A 19,762-nucleotide genomic window follows, 5' to 3' on the forward strand; every position below is an offset into this window, starting at 1 on the left:
AATTTATTATGTAAAATCATGTAGACCGTAAAATATGCGATAGATAATAAAACTCCTTTAAAAGCACAGTTTCCCAAGCCCCTAAAACCCTTGTCTTTACGAGGAAATCTTTTACGAGGAACTTCCAGGAAAAACGTGGCGATTAATTAGCACAACAGTGTCTCATACCTCGATGAATGGACACCCTCCCTTCCCCCCCCCAACCCTTCTCCCTTAACCCTCCCTTTCTCCCACCCCCTCGAAATTAATGCCCCTTATCACTCACGAAATTTACCGCAACGAATAACAATAGAAAATCGCCGGACGTGAAACTAAACGATGATATGCGTTTATCATTTGACGACCCTCGGAGCGATATTGTCGCCCAGGCGGAAAACAGGATTAAAATCTCATCCCGGATTCGTTGATCTGAGAATTAAATCAGTTTTCTATGACATGAGAGGGGAGGTGGAAGAAGAAGAAGAAGAAGAAGAAGAAGAAGAAGAAGAAGAAGAAGAAGAAGAAGAAGAAGAAGGAGGAGGAGGAGGAGGAGGAGGAGGAGGAGGAAGAATAAGAAGGGAGAAGAAATAACAAGTGAGGGCCAAACAAACTGTAAGTAATCATCCAGAAAAATTCGGTTCTGGAAGAAGAAGAAGAAGAAGAAGAAGAAGAAGAAGAAGAAGAAGAAGAAGAAGAAGAAGAAGGAGGAGGAGGAGTAAGAAGAATTGACAAGTGAGGGTGGAAGCAAAGTTTAAGCAATCATTCGGAAAAATTAATATCTCGTCTCCGGAATAAAGGTTAGTCGTATTTAATAAAATATACGAGGGAGACATTTCGAGGTCTTATAAATGTATTCTTTGATGTTTTCTTTTGCGTTTCATTTTATGGCTGAGAGCATTAATGTTCAGAAGACATTTCCCTGACATTTTTAAGTTTTCTGTAAAAGAAAGTCATTGAGATGGCTATTTGTCTGTCCGTCCGCACTTTTTCTGTCCGCCTTCAGGTCTTAAATGCTGTGTGAAACTCTCAACTGGCCGTGGCGGCCTGTGTTGTTGCGTTGCCATAAGCACGATCATGGCTAACCTTAACCTGAATAAGATAAAAACTACTGAGGCCAGAGGGCTGCAAATCGGTATGTTGGTCATCCACCCTCCAATCATCAAGCATACCAAATTGCAGCCCTCTAGCCTCAGTAGTTTTTATTTTATTCGAGGTTAAGGTTAGCCATGATCGTGCTTTTGGCAACGCAACAACACAGGCCACCACGGCCAGCTGGGAGTTTCATGGGCCGCGGCTCATACGGCATTATACCGAGACCACCGAAAGACAGATCCATTTTCGGTGGCCTAGATTATACGCTGTACAGATAACTGTTTCTTCGGCGCATTTTTTACTTGTTCTTTCATGAGACAATAAAAGTTATCTTACGAACGTCTCGAGAGAAGGAAGGAGAAAGTTAGTCGGGTAAGGTACCCCCATATCATTCCCATCCTGCAGCCCAAAATGAATGTGTGAATTGTGGAAACACAGTATCATATACCCCGTTTTCCCTTTGTAACAGCGGCGCCTCCTTCTGTGTTCAGGTGCTGGGTTTCGTTAACAAAAGGCGTCTCCGTTACGGAGGACCCTCCCTACCCCTCCCCAACCCACCAAGAGAGAGTCTCCTCCGTATTTTGGGGAACTGAATTCTCCCACGTGTCGAGAATTTTCTGGAACATAATTTCGAGGTGGTAACATGAAAGGACGCATCTGAAGAAACATTAATATGGAGATATATTATCTAAGACATGAAGAAGTTCCTGCCTCAGAGAGAGAGAGAGAGAGAGAGAGAGAGGGAGAGCTAACACGATGCCTTTTTACTGACAGAATATAATTGAAGCGTATACGAACTACATTTGTAATCAGTTGGTCGAATGGAGAGTTAATGAATACAAAGGAACAGCGCGCGCTCGCCTTTGTGGGCGCGTGTGTTTGTGTGTTAGTGCACTTTAGTCTGTTTGTGTGTGCCGTATATTTGTGTATATGATCCTCTATATTATCAAATGAATACTTCCTAAATTGGTGGCTTTCCTAACTTACGTTATACCCTAATCACTGTGAGATAATTAGATTTAGCATATATATATATATATATATATATATATATATATATATATATATATATATATATATATACATACATACATACATACATACATACATACATACATACATACATTGTAACCATGTTTGATAATCAGTTATTATCACAGTTGTAAATTATTCCTTCAGTAAAATTACTGCCTCAGTTAAGCATTCTTCCAGTTAAATCATTTTCCCAGTTAAATTATCCCCGCAGTCAAATTATTCTTTCACTTAAGTCATTCCTTCAGTTAAATATCTATTAAAAATCGTTTCATGAACGACTTTTATTGCTTAGTTAAATTATTTTCCCTGTTAAATTATTCCCTCAGAAATCATTCTTTCAGTTAAATTATTCCCTCAATCAAATAATTCCTTCAGTTAAATTATTCCCCCAGTTACATCATTCCTTCAGTTAAATGATTCCCTCAGTTAAATTATTCCTTCAGTTAAAATATTCCCTCAGTTAAATCATTCCTTCAGTTAAATTATTTCCTCAGTTAAATCATTCCTTCAGTTAAATTATCCCCTCGGTTAAATTATTCCCTTAGTTAAATAATTCCTTCAGTTAAATTATTCCCTCAGTTTAATCATTCCTTCAGTTAAATTATTCCCTCAGTTAAATAATTCCTTCAGTTAAATTATTCCCTCAGTTAAATCATTCCTTCAGTTAAATTATTCCCTCAGTTAAATCATTCCTTCAGTTAAATTATTCCCTCAGTTAAATAATTCCTTCAGTTAAATTATTCCTTCAGTTAAATTATTCCCTTAGTTAAATCATTCCTTTGGTTAAATTATTCTTTCAGTTAAATTATTCCCACATTTAAATAATTCCTTCAGTTAAATTATTCCTTCAGTTAAATTATTCCCTCAGTTAAATCATTTCGTCAGTTAAATTATTCCTTCAGTTAAATTATTCCCTTAGTTAAATCATTCCTTCAGTTAAATTGTTCCCCAGTTAAATCATACCTTCAGTTAAATTATTCCCTCAGTTAAATTATTCCCTCACTTATATCATTCCTTCAGTTAAATTATTCCCTCAGTTAAATAATTCCTTCAGTTAAATTATTCTCTCTGTTAAATCATTCCCTCAGTTGAATTTCAGTTAAAGTCGTTCCCATTTTTCAGTTCATTACTGACTGTTGGGGGAGCCATCCCAAATCAGATTGCACGGAACTAATTACCAGCCATAAATACTGATTGTGATATTCGTGCAACAATTATCTGCAGAGCTGAAATGCACTGCAATCATTGCACGCCGTTGATTACTGCGTTAAGCGGAGTTTATTAACTTCATCGTCAGTGGCTCCGTGGTTCCGTTCTATTAAATGTGGTTCCCTGGTTCTGTCTTATTTGATTTTTATCTTTGGTGTTTATATATCTATATATATATATATATATATATATATATATATATATATATATATATATATATATATATATATATATTTTATATATATACATATATATTTTATATATATATATATATATATATATATATATATATATATATATATATGTAATATATATATACATATACAGTATATATATGTGTGTGTATATGTAGATAATGTGTGTAGATATACATATATGTATATATATAATATATATATATATTTATATATATATACATTATATATATGTGTATATATAATGTCGTGTAAATATACATATATATATATATATATATATATATATATATATATATATATATATATATATATGTATATATATATATAATATATATACTATATACATATATATATTTATATAAATATATATATATATATGTATTTATATTTATATATAAATTTATATATATATATATATATATATATATATATATATATATATACACATATGCATACTATGTACAAAATAAAAGAATTCATACAGGCTTGAAACTCAGGTAAAAATACATTAAAAATGTCGTTGATTCAAAGAGCATTATTAGATAAAAGAAAATATTTCATGAAGAAATTTTTCCAAAAAACAGAATGGACAGTGAGCCTTGTCTAGCAAAACAGACTATTAAAGTTAATTATTTATAGACCCTACCTGGAATCGTCCTGAGAAAAAAAGAGAATTGTTTTTCGTGAAAAAATAGCTATTTTCTTTGTATTTTTTTTTATTTTGTACATACAGGCTTTCTCATGTTTATAAATATTATTTTTGAAATGGTATTATTATTATTATTATTATTATTATTATTATTATTATTATTATTCAGAGGATGAACTCTATTCTTATGGAACAAGCCAACACAGGGGCTATTGACTTGAAATTCAAACTTGAAAAAGATATAGTTATTATTATTATTATTATTATTATTATTATTATTATTATTATTATTATTATTATTATTATTATTATTATTCAGAAGATGAACCCTCTTCATATGGAACAAGCCATCACAAAGGCCATTGACTTGAAATTCAAACTTGAAAAAATTTTATTATTATTATTATTATTATTATTATTATTATTATTATTATTATTATTATTCAGAAAGTGAACCCTGTTCATATGGAACAAATCACAGGGGCCATTAACCTGAAATTCAAACTTAAAAAAATATAGTATTATTATTATTATTATTATTATTATTATTATTATTATTATTATTATTATTATTATTATTATTATTATTATTATTATTATTATTCAGAAGGTGAACCCTATTCGTATGGAACAAGCCCATCACAGGGGCCATTGACTTGAAATTAGAGCTCCCAAATAACATTATGCTGTTCTATGACGTCATCAAACGGGTGATTCTCCTCTATTTCCCTTCCACTTGGTTCCACTCCCGTTTCCCGTCCTTTCTGAAAAGAGAGAGAGAGAGAGAGAGAGAGAGAGAGAGAGAGAGAGAGAGAGAGAGAGAATGATTTAAAGTACAGACACCTACGTCGTACGCCACAAAAATTTATAAAAAAATTAAAAACTCTTTGTACCTGCCGAGAGCTGTAATAGTTTTGTTTACTATGATATGAAATATAAAAAACATATACTTTTGGTTTCCCGAGTATTAACAAAAAAAAAAAAAGAAAGATGGCCAAAGAATATCCTGCAGTAAGGACGAAAAAATTTGCAGCAGAAATAAAACAAAAAATAAACATTTTAAAAAGTATAAAAACTTGTTTTTCTACTTTACTTTGAAAGTCGTTCACAAACTGATATGTCAAAAAACTGAACATTTAAAACACACAAAAAAACAAGAAAATTTTATTCACCGTTCAAAAAGCTGAATATTCAAAACAAAACAAAACAAAAATAATAAACGGTTTTATTCGCCGTTGTAGTTATGTTTTACCTATACGAATCTGAGAAATAACTTTGGTTTGCAGGTTTAATTACTAGAGCCTTCTTTTGGCTTATGAATTTACGTTTCACGAGTTTAAATTACCCAGTACTTTTCCTAATAAATAATGTGAGCTCTCGATAAGGAAGGTAGACGAATTAATATTTAGATGAATTACCTTACCTTTCACGTACATGCACGTATAAGATAATTTTGTTGGTGAATGGAAAAATACTGATTTTCCATTTCAAATATTTTCTCTGCTCAACGTACTTTCTAAAAGGCTTTCATTTTCCTGGCGGGTTTTGTCATTGCAATAAATAAATCTTTCATCACAAAATAAAAACAAATAAGAATGGAAATCACAAGAAAACTTTGATCAAATCATTCGTCACTTTTCCACCTGTTCGTCCTGAGGATAAATAATTTGTCCGCTCCATCCCACCCACCTCGTCTCTCGATCAATATCCTTCAGGAGAGAGGTTACGCAAGTCCTTGGCACAGAGAGAGAGGATAGGACTCCCTACATCCTTACCCCCTTTCCCTGAAGGAGTGCTGTTGTAGGATTTTTTTTCCAATCAGGGAGAAGATGATGTGTAATGTTATGCGACAGACGACATTGAAGTCGAGGCGAAAAATAAAAATTTAGAAGAAATCTTTTTCGTGTTCTTTAGACTCTCTGATTACGTAGCTTCTAGACTTTTAGTGCTAAAAATTCTCTTTGTTTGTTTGGAGGGGAGGGAGAGAGAGGGGGAAAGGGGAGTCTTGTTTGGGTGTGGGAACGTGTGTTGGTGTCGGGGGATTGATTTTAAAAGACTTCCACAAAAGTATGGAAACGTGAGTATCGCTTTCAGTTCCTGAAAATGAACGCGCTCGCTCGTCTGCCGTAAGATAAACTCCGCTGGTAGCGCTTCCCTCTCTCTCATATATACTCCTACTAACGAATAGGACCAAAATGAGGGTATCCCAAAAATGCCACATTCAGCAACTTCCCCATTCTCTCTCTCTCTCTCTCTCTCTCTCTCTCTCTCTCTCTCTCTCTCTCTCTCTCTCTCTCTCTCTCTCAGTTCTTCGTTGGAGGGGTGGGTAGAGCTGTCGCTTAGCACGCTGTTAGCCCAGCGTTCGACTCTCCTACTGGCTAATGAAGAATTAGAGGAATTTATTTCTGGTGATAGAAATTCATTTCTCGTCATAATGTGGTTCGGATCCCACAATAAGCTGTAGGTTCCGTTGTTAGGTAATCAGTTAGTTCTTAGCCACGTAAAATAAATCTAAACCTTCGGGCCAACCCTAGGAGAGCTGTTAATCAGCTCAGTGGTCTGGTTAAACTAAGATATACTTAACTCTCTCTCTCTCTCTCTCTCTCTCTCTCTCTCTCTCTCTCTCTCTCTCTCTCTCTCTCTCTCTCTGTGTGTGTGTGTGTGTGTGTGTGTGTGTGTGTGTGTGTGTGATAAATAGGATTAAAATTATGGTATCCCAAAAATGCCACATTTAGCAACTTCCCACTCTCTCTCTCTCTCTCTCTCTCTCTCTCTCTCTCTCTCTCTCTCTCTCTCTCTCTCTCTCTCTCTCTCTCTCTCGCCTGTGGTGCACCTCAGCCCTACCCTCAGGTAGGTATACGTAAAATAACCTTTATATTTACGACAGTACTTATAATGCATAAGACTAGTAACTAGATCCCAGTAAGGGTGAAATTCATTCAGCCTCTTATATTTATGGTAGACGTTCCAAAGCCACGTAAAGTCATTCCTTATTCACAAACCTGCATCAGGATGACTTTTACCCCTGTATAAAAAGTTAAAAAGCAAATTTATTTAGACTTTTATGGCTGCCTTACGTGAAATAAACAAGAGTGATTGTGGAAATTACCATATGAGAGGAACATTTCATTTTATTCCTTTCTTACATAGAGGCCTCTTTTTATGTATGTTAATGATTTAAAAAAAACTCATTGTTATGTAATCGTAATTTTGTCTTAAATTTGACTATGATCATATAAGATATACAGACGGGTTTTATGATCAGATTACAGATGTGGCATTAATTGTATTAACAATTATCTATTTACACAACCGGTTGTCGCGATTTTGGACGATCCACTAACTTATAGTAATGATTCTTTTGGTTTAGAACCTCAGAAGTTCAACAGAAGATGCAATGCATTACTACCCTAAAACATTTCACCTTGTACTTACGTATTTCTCTTCTTTCTGTATTTCCTATAATCTTCTGTCATTTCTTTCAAATGAACCCCTTAATATCCTTTGGAAGCTTGAATTTCAAGTCAGTGGCCCCTGTAGGCTTGTTCCATATGAATAGGGGTTTATCTTTTGAATAATAATAATAATAATAATAATAATAATAATAATAATAATAATAATAATAATAATAATAATAATAATAATAATTATAATAATAATAATAATAATCGTTTTTACGTAGCAACATTTTATGTGGAAAGATGGAATCTAGAGGAGCATTCAGTTATAGAAAATCTATATTTATATATAATTATTATAATTATAATTATTCAGAGGATATAGGCTACCACTTTTCGTATGGAACAAGCTTACATGGGCCTTTGACTTGATTATTATATATATATATATATTTTTTTTTTGTCTATCACAGTCATCCTATTAGACTGGGTGATTTTTACAGTGTGGGTTCCGGAGTTGCATCCTGCCTCTTTAGGAATCCATCACTTTTCTCATTATGTGCTCTGTTTCTAACAGCACGCTCTTCTGTATGAGTCCTGGAGCTAATTCGGGTTCTAGTTTTCCCAGGTTCCTTTTCTGGGATCTTGGGATCGTGCCTAATGTTCCTATAAGTATGGGTACAACTTCACTGGCAAATCCCATATCCTGCTTATTTCTGTTATCAGGTCTTGATACTTATCAATTTTTCTCATTCTTTCTCATCTACTCTGGTGTCCCATGGTATTGCGACATTAATGAGTGATACTTTCTTCTTGATTTTGTCAATCAGCGTCAAGTCTGGTCTATTGGCACGTATTACCCTACCTGTTCTGATACCATAGTCCCAGAGGATCTTTGCCTGATCGTTTTCTACCACTCCCACAGGTTGATGTTCGTACCACTTATTATTGCAAAATAGCTGGTGTTTCTTGCACAGGCTCCAGTGGAGGGCCTTTGCTACTGAATGATGCCTCTTTTTGTACTGGTTCTGCGCAAGCGCCGGACATTCGCTTGCTATATGGTTTATGGTCTTGTCTTTCATATTGCAGTTCCTGCATATGGGTGAGATGTTATTTCCATCTATTGTTCTTTGGACATATCTTGTTCTTAGGGCCTGATCTTGTGCCGTTGTTAGCATTCCTTCTGTTTCCTTCTTGAGTTCTCACCTCTGTAGCCATTGCCATGTTTCATTGCTGGCCAGTTATTTAGTCTGTCTCATGTACTGTCCGTGCATTGGTGTGCTGTGCCATTCCTCTGTTCTGTTTTTCATTCTCCTGTCTCTGTATATTTATGGGTCTTCGTCTACTTTTATCAGTCCTTCTTCCCATGCACTTCTTAGCCACTCGTCTTCACTAGTTTTAAGATATTGACCCAGTGCTCTGCTCTCGATGCTGACGCAGTCCTCTATGCTTAGTAGCCCTCTCCCTCCTTCCCTTCGTGTTACGTATAGTCTGTCTGCATTTGCTCTTGGGTGTAGTGTTTTGTGTATTATTCAGAAGCTAAGCCTTATTCATATGGAACAAGCCCACCACAGGGGCCATTGACTTGAAGTTCAAGCTTCCAGAGAATATTGTGGTGTTCATCAGAAAGAAGTAACAGAAGGTAAAGGGAAATACAAACAGGTATTGAATTCAGCAGAAAAGCAACCTGACCTCGAATCTTGAATTGAAGTTGAATTGAAATCGTCCGAACAAAGAAAGGAAACAAAAAATTAAGATTAACGTTCGATTACAGGTCCAAACCCCCTTTTTTAAAAGAAGAGTAACGTATTGGATCGAAGCTGCTGATTGCTCGGACAATGATTAGCCAGCAATATTTAGGAATTATTTTTAGTATCTGAGCAAAAGCAGCAGCGTTGGGTTTAGACAGAGCCTTCATGCCGTGATTGGCATCTTATTTCGAAAACGTCAGGAAACTTTCAGTGTTATGATTAAACTGTAATTACAAAAAGATTTTTTCTTTTTTGCAAGTTCTCGATGGAGTTCATCCCCGGGTTATAAAATATCCCGAACAGAGGAGATGAGTTAAGCGCAATAAAAATGAAATTTAAAAAGTTATCTTATTATCTGCTTAATATTTATTTTATCTCGATACAACAACAGTAAAATTCTTCTTTTAAAGTATTCTGGACTCATTGCTGTCAGTGAAGATAAAGTTTACATGTGGTATTAATAAATAAAATGCCGATTGTGGCTTTAACAGGTTTTACAAGACGTTAAGGAGCTCCTCGAGAAGCCATTTGGTAAGAATAACTACGTCTAACACTAGGGTGAAACACTACTTGAAACACAGCAGACAAGACTCATATCCTGTTGGGTAGAAGTACTTGATATTTCCCCCTGACGCAATACCAGTTATGTTATGGTTGACAAACGAGCAAAGTTACCATTGAAAACTAACGTATTTAACACAAATCAATTAGTTAGAGTGAGAGAGAGACGTATAAACTATTAAATAAAGGGTGAAGGATTGTTCCAAGGGTCTAAAATACAAGAGAACCTGGGAGGGGAGAGAGAATTACGATGAAATAAGAGGTGGGACCCCAGTGGGTGGCGCTAGGCAATGGAGTGGAAACACCTCATTCATGGCGAGAGGTTCTCGTAAATATTGCTGGCCTGCACGGAGCAAAAAGAGAGAGAGAGAGAGAGAGAGAGAGAGAGAGAGAGAGAGAGAGAGAGAGAGAGAGAGAGACTCGCCCGAGTGAGAAAGTATCTATAAAAACTTGTAGGGAAAATATCCTTGTGAAATATGGCATGAGATTGTGTGCTACTATTATACCGTGGTGGATCAAATGTTGTTTATAATATATTCTTTATGATATATTCTTTTACAATATATTCTTTATTACTTATAAGAAATTTAAGTTCCGTGTTTTCTCTAAAGGCTGAGAAACAGCACAATATATTCTCATAAGTGAAAGTAAACATATTTTTTTAAATAAGTATGATAAATTTAACTTCAAAAAACTGTCCAATTTACAGAAGGCTTCCTTAGTTATTAAAATTCTATTGAATCATATAATTTAAAGATTTATTAAGAGAAAATAGACATACTGTTAACATTAAAAAAAAACTACATATAAAAATCTTATCCCAGCTTATGTAAGTGAGGAAATTTTTACAATAATGATTCACTTTCCTTAAGAGAATTATTAATTTTCTTAAAAGAATGACAAAGGCAGATGCGCTGTCAAACACATTTTCACGAATAATGTTTTATCCAAATTCAAACCGACTTTCTTTTAATTATTAATCTCCAGAAAGGAACAAAGTGTTGCTGTCACACTGTAGAGGGTGCAAATGTTAAGGTCAGCTACATTCGACCTTTGACCCAGGGATGAGGATCTTGTTTCTAAATATAAAAATACAGATATTACTTGAATTTCACTTTCAGAGTAGATTAATCGTCATCATTATGACACCAATGTGACTTAGAAATGTCATGAAATGTCCTAATACAGAAAATAATCATTACAACAACTAAAATGACAATTCCGTCAGCGAGACAGAGAGATCTAACGTCGGATCAAAGTGGAAAATCTGTTTTCCTCCCTGAATATTGTTGGGAAATCTTGGCTTTCCGCCTGAAAGCTCCTTCAACCTGTGTTTACGTCCCTCAGATCGAATAAATCTCGAGAAATCCAGGATTTACGGATTGTACCTGAGGAGTCGAAACCTCACGAACGCCAGACCACACGAATTTCGTAACCTGAAGACGAATTTTATTTAAACAAAGGAAATAGTCTAAAGTATCTGTTTCAGCCTCATTATAGGTCTAGGGTAGACCAGAAAACTGCTTCTATCGAAGACCCAAGTATAAAAGGAGAAGGATAATCTAATAATCTGTGGAAATAAATAATTCAAGAGGCCATTAGCTGTGTAAATGGTTTCAATAAAGGAAATAGTCTAAAAGTGCTTCTTTCAGCCTCAGCATAGGACTAGGGTAGACCATAAAACTGCTTCTATCAAAACCCCCGATATAAAAGGAAGAAAGATAATTTACTGAAATGCATAATTAAAGAAGCCATTAGCACTGCATAAATGGTTTCAGTGATGAAAATATTCAAAAGTATCTGTCAGTCCAAGCATAGGCCTATTACAGTAGACCAGACAAGTGTTTTGTCGAAGCCTCCATTATGAAAAGGGAAAGATAATCTGATAATCCGTGAAAATAAATAATTAGAGAAGCCATTAGCACTGCGTAAATGCTTTAAATAAAGAAAATATTTCAAAGTGCCTTTTTCAATCTACGCATAGGCCTATGGTAGACCAGAGAACTGCTTCTATGGAAGCCCCCGTATAAAAGGGAGAAAGATAATCTGATAATCTGTGGAAAGAAATAATCAGAAGAGGCCATTTTAATCAACTGTCATTAGCACTGAGTAAATCGTTTAAATAAAAGCTATATTCTAAAGTTCCTGTTTATGTCTAAGCGTAGGCCTAAGGAAGTCAGATTATCGGAAGATAATCTGATAATCTATGGAAATAAATAAAGAGGCCGTTTCAGTCAACTGCCATTAGCACTAATGACGAAGGACTTTGTGGAGGACCCTCGAATTCCGAGCAGGCGGTGCAGGTAATTGGCAAATTTTGAGTCATTATGAGGTGTGTGCGTGATTTCAGGTGAGCTCTCTCTTAGCCAAGTCCTTAGGTGAAAATAGTTTTATATCCTGAATATTATTATTATTTTAGTCATGATTTTATATTCAGGCGAATAGATTCTTATGGTGATTTTATGTCCTTGCTATTGTTATTGTATTTATGATTCTATACTCAACTAAACAGATTTTTATAATGATTTTATAATATTTGCTGTTAATATTTTATTTATGATTTATATTCAAGTGATCAGGTTTTTATAATGGTTTTATGTCCTTGCTATTGCTATGTTATTTCTGATATTATACTCAACTAAACAGATTTATATAACGATTTTATATATTTCTGTTAATATTTTATTTATGATTTTAAATTCAAGTAAACAGATTCTTATAATGATTTTATATACCTGTTATTATTATTTTATTTATAATTTTATATTCACGTAAACAGATCCTTATAATGATTCTATGTCCTTGCTGTTGCTATTTTATGTATGATTTTATATTCAAGTAAACATATTTGTATCTGGCGTTTATCTGAAATTCATTTGCATATTTTTAACTACATCTTTATCAAATTTTCACTGTAAGAATAACCTTTTATTTGCATTTTTTCAAAGAAAGTTGTGTTTTAAATGAACTGAACTGGAATTTGCCGTCAGTTTGTCTAAACAATTAGAAATATTTCTTTACATTTGTGTTTTTTCTCCCAGATTAATTAGGCTATGTGATGTACAAATTTCTCTAAATATATGTATTTTCCAAAGATTTACAGTATTTTTCCTAATTTATTTGATAACACAGACACACGGGCACACACTTCATATATATATATATATATATATATATATATATATATATATATATATATATATATATATAAAATAAATATCATTTCATTTCATACATAACAATTCTCCCAATGTTCATGTTCAGAATTTACCTACTTAATAGAATGAGACCAACAACCCCCCCCCCCCAACCTCCCCACAAAAAGAAAAATTCTGGCCCATTTTTCCCTCTCTTAAATTCCCTTCCCAGTCGCGCCCTGGGGATCAGGGAGAGGGATTTCTCGGGATTCCTTAAGGATTTATTTGGGATTTATTCTTAGATTGGGTACCTGATGAGTTTGGTTTCAATTTCAACAGCGGAGGAACATGATAAACAAAATTTAAAGGTAAATACACAATAAGAGACTCACTACTTTTTTCCGTAGGCTCAACATCTTTCAAAAGGTGGAAAATCTTTTAGCAAACACGATAGGATTAATGCTCATTATATTTATTAAGAATTGGCCATAAAGCCCAGTACTGGGAACGCGATAAACGAAGTTTAAAGGTAAATATACAACATGAGAATCACTACTTTTTTCTGTTGGCTCATCACCTCTCAGAAAGTGGAAAAATCTAACGTCTTTCAGAAGGTGGAAAATCTATTAGTAAACACGACAAGATTAATTCTCTTTATAATTATTGAGAATTTTTCCATAAAGTTAAGCACTGGAGAGAGAGAGAGAGTTCTGGAAATCAAGAATGCCATTATTCTGTACCTATATTGCTGATTAATTATTCGAATGATAACATCGTAACATGTTTATCATTTTAAGTTTACATCGAAATATTATTTATCTAAGATGAAAATGTAAATATGATTAATTTTTTACATTATTTATATAAAATATGCCGTTGGGAAACTGTGTAACCTTGTTTGGGAAACTGTCTGTCTAACCTTGTTTGGGAAACTGTCTAATGTTGTTTGGGAACTCTCTGTCTAATCTTGTTTGAAGGTTTTAGTAAAACTGGTAAAGATAAATTCTCTCTCTCTCTCTCTCTCTCTCTCTCTCTCTCTCTCTCTCTCTCTCTCTCTCTCTCTCTCTCTCGTTTGCTGATAATTGGCAGATCTTCCGCTTACCATAATTCCAATATTTATCGGACATCTCTTTCTTACTCACGATATGATAATGCAAGTAACGAAAAGAAGTTTAGAGGGCTTTTCAGAAGACTGACAAAGTGCCTCGTTTTTATTCACGCCCCAAGACGGCTCTGAAAACTTTGGAACTCAACTCAGGAAGATTTTGTCACCAATTTTTTTGTTCCCATCCTGCGTGTATTTTGTATTTTCCAGAATGAAAGTTATTTATGTAAAGATATTGCAGAGGATACATTGATGGACGTTTGGTCGAAAGTTGTTTATGTAAATATTCGCAGAGGATACATTGATTGACGTGTGGTCGAAAGTTAGAGATTGGACGTAACTTCAACCTTCTTTTTAATAAGATTTTCCATAGGTTATCTCAAAGTGGAAAACTGGCTTTCGTAATAAATAATGTATAGGAGTGAAGTAGTCTTCAGTGGAAAAATGTACCGGATACTTTTGTTAAAAATAGACGGTAAATGTTGAATGTACAATTTACAGGGGAAAAACATCAGTAACATTTAAACATGGCTCATAAATTTTAACAGTGTCTTATAAATTCTGTTCATGGCTCATAAATTTTGACATTGACTCATAAATTTTGACAGTGACTCGTAAATTTTAACAGCGGCTCATAAATTTTGACATACTCATAAATTTTGACATTGACTCATAAATTTTGACAGTGGCCCATAAATTTTGACATTCACTCATAAATTTTGACAGTGACTCATAAAATTTGACAGTGGCTCACTAATTTTGACAGTGACAAATACATTTTGACAGTGAGCTTTAAACAGACTAAGATAACTGGTTATTTTAATCATTTCTTTTCTGTTTTTGTTCCAGATTCGTTTGAGAGAAAGAGTGGGCCATCTGAAGAGGCGTCTAAGAGGTAATTTGGTAAGTACATGTGAACGTAACTGGGGTTTTTTTTATGAATTTCTCTGTTTTTGTTCCAAATTTATTTATGAGGAAGACTGGGCCATTTGGAAATACCCAAAGTGGTCGTATGGCTAGCGTAAACGAAAAGATGGTATAATTTTTTGAAATTGTTTAATATATAGGAAATACGAACTACAATATACAACAGGTTGGTGAAAATTATTAATAATTCATAAGCAGTAGGGAGAAGGGTAGGAAGCCATAAAAAACAGTAATAGTGTGTAAAAGATTATATCTTTACATTCTACTCTTAGCCTGTAAACTTTGAATCATCGTTCTCGAATGCACAAACACAAACACAAATATGTATTTACACACGCGTGCGCATCAACAAACAGGGAAAGTGTACAACAGGTCTACAACAAGTCATAAAAGCAACAAGGAAATTTCAATGAAGCCTTTAAACTGTAATAATTAAAAAATAAATTAAATTGCTTTGAAATGCACGCACACACACAGACACGCAAATATTGATTCATACACACAAGTGCATTAATAAACTATGAGAGTTTGCAACAAGTCTACAACAAGTCATAAAAACAACAAGGGAATTCCACGAAGCCTTTAAGCTATAATAATTAACAAAAAAATTTAATGTTTTCAAGTACACACACACGCACGCGCGCCCACGTGTACACAAATAATATTCATATACAAACTTGCGTCAACGAATCTGGAAAGTTTACAACAAGTCCACAACAAGTCATAAAAAACAAGAACATTTTAACAAATCCTTTTCAGTGTAATGATTTAAAAAAAATATTTTAAAACTTAAATTTCTCACTACAAGAAAATTTTAATAAAGACGTATAAGCGTAATAATATCAAAAAATTTTTAAAAGATTAAATTGCTCACTTACATGATCCTGTGGGAGGGGTCAGCTCAGATATGAAGTCTTGTAAGACGACGTCGGTATCCTCAAAATGAAATTCCGCAAACTGTAATAATTTCGGCTCTCCTAATATAATCTCCGGGAAGCGGCCAGTCTTTAGAAGGGTGGGGGGCGCGTTTCGTGGGCCTTAAGACCCAGAGTGAAAATTGCAGGAACTTGGGGCTTAGTAGAAAATTGGGACTTGTAGGAAATTGGGACTTTTAGGAAACTGGGACTTGTAAGAAATTGGGACTTGTGCAGGCAAGGGGGCGTAATCAGCTTTTGTAGGAAAACGAGTTTTAATTTTGCAGTTGATGTTATTGTGATTCTGGTTCATGTTTTTCTCGTATCCTTCACTGTAAACAAATTAGATTGTGTGTGTGTATGTGTATGTATGTATGTACGTTTTGCAAGTGCATCTGACAACCATATACAACCCAGGACTGAAGGGATATTTGTCCAATGGACAAAAAAAAGTCCTTGATATAAATCCGAAAAGAAGGTGTTTTTTTATTTTTAAAATCCCAGCACGATGACATTATAGATACTTTTAATTACCGAATTTTGTAATCATGAATATCTCTGTTTACATAAAAAAAAAAAATCTGCGTTCGCCTCTTTTATGTTATTTGAATTTCTCTTTGTATTTTTCTGTACAGTATTTCAGTGATTTCAAACGGTACCTAAACTCCTCATTATTTCTGTAATATTCCAATCATTATCAGGTATCAAAAAATAATAGAAAGCTATTACAAAATGACAGAGAATCATTACAAAAGAATGATCTCATTATGAATATAAGGAGAGAGAGTCCCCAGCAAAAATCTCTGCTCAAACTCATAAGGTCTTTGGACCCACGAAATATTTTAGCTCCCAGCCATCTTTGATATCCAGCGTCACTTGCCTTTAATCTTCGTTTTTTCCTCTCCCTAGATGGGCTAATTATAATATCCCCACCCCTCTCTCTCTCTCTCTCTCTCTCTCTCTCTCTCTCTCTCTCTCTCTCTCTCTCTCTCTCTCTCTCTCTCTCTCTCTCTCTCCTATTGATTTACAAACATTTACTTTGCATACCATAGGACTGCAGACTTAAAGTATAGATAGCTTCTCTCTCTCTCTCTCTCTCTCTCTCTCTCTCTCTCTCTCTCTCTCTCTCTCTCTCTCTCTCTCTCTCTCTCTCTCTCAGTACATAAATCATCACCACATTCTAAAAGTTTTACTAATTCTTTGTTTTGTTAGGCTTTGTGTGTATGAATATGAAAATTTTAGACTCTCTCTCTCTCTCTCTCTCTCTCTCTCTCTCTCTCTCTCTCTCTCTCTCTCTCTCTCTCTCTCTCTCTCTCTCTCTCTCTCTCTCTCTCTTTGTTATTTATTTATTTATTTATGTATTTATTTGCGTACTTATTTATTTATGTATTTATTTATTCACCTTATAAAATAAGTCATTCTTTCTAGCAAATATGTGAAAAACCTTTCCCCTTTTGAAAACTTATTTACTAATTTTTACATTTATTTATTTACTGACTTACTATCTTATTTATGTATTTTTTATTTATGTATTCATCTTTTTACCCATTTATTTATTTCTTTCTCTCTTAAAACATGTCGATCTCTCAAGCAAATAAACGAGAAACATTTTTCCCTTTCGCCGCACTTTGAGGAGAGACAATATAGAAGATCTTTTTCCACTCAAATAACTTCAACATAAAGAGTTTCAAGTACCAAGAGACCTCGACTACCTTTTAATATCAGCTTTGAACCAACCTCTCTCCTCCTCCAGACTTTCATATGTGGGATTTTAAATGAAATGTCACAGCCATAGGTTTAATATCAGGGATATTTTTCACCCAGTGACTTCGCTTTGTTGTTACAAATTGCTGCGACTTGGAATAAGCCCGGCAAAGGATTGCTTGAAGGTGAATTGTTATGAAGACCTTGTGGGCATCGCTTTGTTGTGGAGCTAAAGGGGAATGTAAAAAGTGTGAATTAAAGTGACATCGTACTTAGTAGCAATTCTTTCATATGTATGTATGTATGTATATATGTATATATATATATATATATATATATATATATATATATATATATATATATATATATATATATATATATATATATATATATATATGTGTGTGTGTGTGTGTGTGTGTGTGTGTGTAACTTATAACTTTCCATAGAATAATTCCTGTCTTATCCATAGAACCTTAAAGAAAAACATTGAGGAATAACTGAAAGTTTACTTTGAAAAATCAAAGGGAAAAAGGGGAAAATAGCTGTGTGTACGTTTACCTGGGAAGAGATAGAAATTCCCAAAATTCTCGACTGTCTTTTCGTCCAGCAGAACTGACACAGAAAATCCTGTAACTAAAAGGAAATTGGAAAAGGAAAACTCTACGGTATTGGAAAATGGTTTTTTTTTTTTTTTTTGCTTGGAAGAAAACAAAATGGCTGTCGAGATTAATTTTTTTTTTAATTAAAAGGTATCTTTGTTCTAGGGTATGTAAATGATTCTTGATGGATTTAGTAAACATCTCAAAAATAGCTATTTTGGGGGTGGAAGAAAACAAAATGGCGGTCGAGAAGAATATTTTTTTTTTTTATTAAACGATATCTTTGTTCTAGGGTATGTAAATGAATCTTGATGGATTTAGTAAGAATCTCAAAAATAGCTGTGTTTGTTTGTTTGTTTTTTTGTTTTGTTTTTTTTGCTTGAAGAAAACAAAATGGCGATCGAGATGAAATTTTTCTTTTAATTAAGAGACATCTTTGCTCTAGGGTATGTAAATGATTCTTGGTGGATTTGGTAAACGTCTGAAAATAGCAATTTTGGTTTTTTTTTTGGGGGGGGTGCTTGGAAAAAAAATGGCGGTCGAGAATGTTTTTTGTAATTGAAAGATATCTTTATTCTAAGGGATGTAAATTATTTTTGATAGATTTAGTAAACATCTCAAAATTAGGTTTTTTTTTTGGGCATGGAAGGAAACAAAATGTCGTCGATAAGAAAAATGTATTTGTGATTAAAAGATGCTTTGTTCTAGGATATGTAAAAAATTCTGGGTGCATTTAGTAAACATCTCAAAAATGGTTATTTTTGTTGTTATTTTTGGGTGGAGGGGGCTGGTTGTTGGGAAGAAAACAAAGTGGCTGTCGAGAAGAAAAATGTATTTTGTAATCAAAAGAGATGCTTTGTTCTAGGATATGTGGATAATTCTGGATGGAATTAGTGAACATCTGAATTATCATGGCTGGATTAACGAGAAACATAAAATATTTTTAATCAGGGGAAAAAAACCGTAAAAATCTAATTTATATTTATCATTATACAAGTAACTTGACCACATAATTGCACAAACCTTTAGGGTCCTTTTGAGTTTATCGTAGTTTGCTGAAGCTCTTCCTTGGGCGAGTCGGTAGAGTTGTGGCCTTGCACTCGCTAGGTCCGAGTTCGACTCTCCGGCTGGCTAATGAAGAGTTAGAGGAATTTATTTCTGGTGATAGAAATTCATTTCTCGCTATAATATGGTTCGGATTCCGCAATAAGCTGTAGGTCCCGTTGCTAGGTAACCAGTTGGTTCTTAGCCACGTAAAATAAATCTAATCCTTCGGGCCAGCCCTCTCTAGGAGAGCTGTTAATGAGCTCAGTGGTCTGGTTAAACTAAGATATACTTACTATTGAAGTTTGCTGAATTTGCACATAAGGGATTCCTTTAAGAAAGAAAGATAGTATTTTATAGATAAACAAACTTTAAACTAGAATTCAAGTACGAGTTTGTCACCCACTAGGGCTAGTGTTTTGTAGATAAACAAAGTAGAAGCTAGAATTCAAGTATACGAG

This window comes from Macrobrachium rosenbergii, chromosome 50 (genome assembly GCF_040412425.1).
Source record: "Macrobrachium rosenbergii isolate ZJJX-2024 chromosome 50, ASM4041242v1, whole genome shotgun sequence".
NCBI classification, from domain to species: Eukaryota; Metazoa; Arthropoda; class Malacostraca; order Decapoda; family Palaemonidae; genus Macrobrachium; species Macrobrachium rosenbergii.